Below are 965 nucleotides of genomic sequence, written 5' to 3' on the forward strand. Positions count from 1 at the left end.
CCCCCCTCCTGCTCCCCTCCCTGCAGCTGCTGTTGTTGGGGCGGGCGCCGACCCGTGGCTCCAAGAACCAGACTAACGGGGGACGAGGCCAGCGCGCTCTGGTACCTGTCGTCCCCCTCTACCTCCAAGGAGCTCTGCTGGCCTCGCCCCGCTCCCCTCCCCTCCCCTCCCCTCCAGCCCCTCAGTCGCCACTGTCATGGGGGGGGCGGGATGGCTTTTCCCCCTGCTTGGGCCCGCTCCCGCGTTACCTCACCCCCCTGCTCTGTCCCCACCATCTTGTCTGCGGGCTGCCTTCTAGCAGAAGGCCGAGACAGCCAATCAGAGTGCGAATAAAGCCTTACAGACAGACAGACAAACGTAGGAATTTATAATGTATAATATTGTTCTTAAAGGACTTGGTCCATCTGTCTGTAACACACTTGGAGCACTCCGATTGGTTCGTGAAACAACCAATCAGAGTGTGGAGCAGCGCCATGATGCTGGGGATGGGGTAGGGGGTGAGGCCAGGGCCCAGGGGAGGGCACGCTTCCCTCCCCCTGGTGTGGCAGCTCCCCCAGCCCCAAGCGTTAGGGACAGACAGGCGGACTAAGCCCTTTCTTATATAAGTATACACACTTACATGTATATGTGTATATATGTATAATAGGCAGACGGTTTGGGGGAAAATCTGACATCTTTTATTAGACCAGCTCAAATAGTCGGTCTAATAAAAGATATCAGATTTACTCAAAACACCTTATCCGCCATGTCCCTAGACCAACACAGCTACAGCCAACAATACGTATAATAAAGGCATATTATACATTACGTTGATATTACACACTCCGTCTCGCCAGCACGACCCCGGGCCTGGCCCCCTCCTTCCGATAGACAGCCCTCCTCGTCGTCATGGAGACGCCCCTCCGCAGCGCGTGGGGGCGTGGCTTGGGCTGGCCCCGCCCCGCCTGCCCGCCCATCCGCGCTGA

The sequence above is a fragment of the Alligator sinensis genome, unplaced genomic scaffold (assembly GCF_000455745.1).
Source record: "Alligator sinensis unplaced genomic scaffold, ASM45574v1 scaffold619_1, whole genome shotgun sequence".
NCBI lineage: Eukaryota > Metazoa > Chordata > Crocodylia > Alligatoridae > Alligator > Alligator sinensis.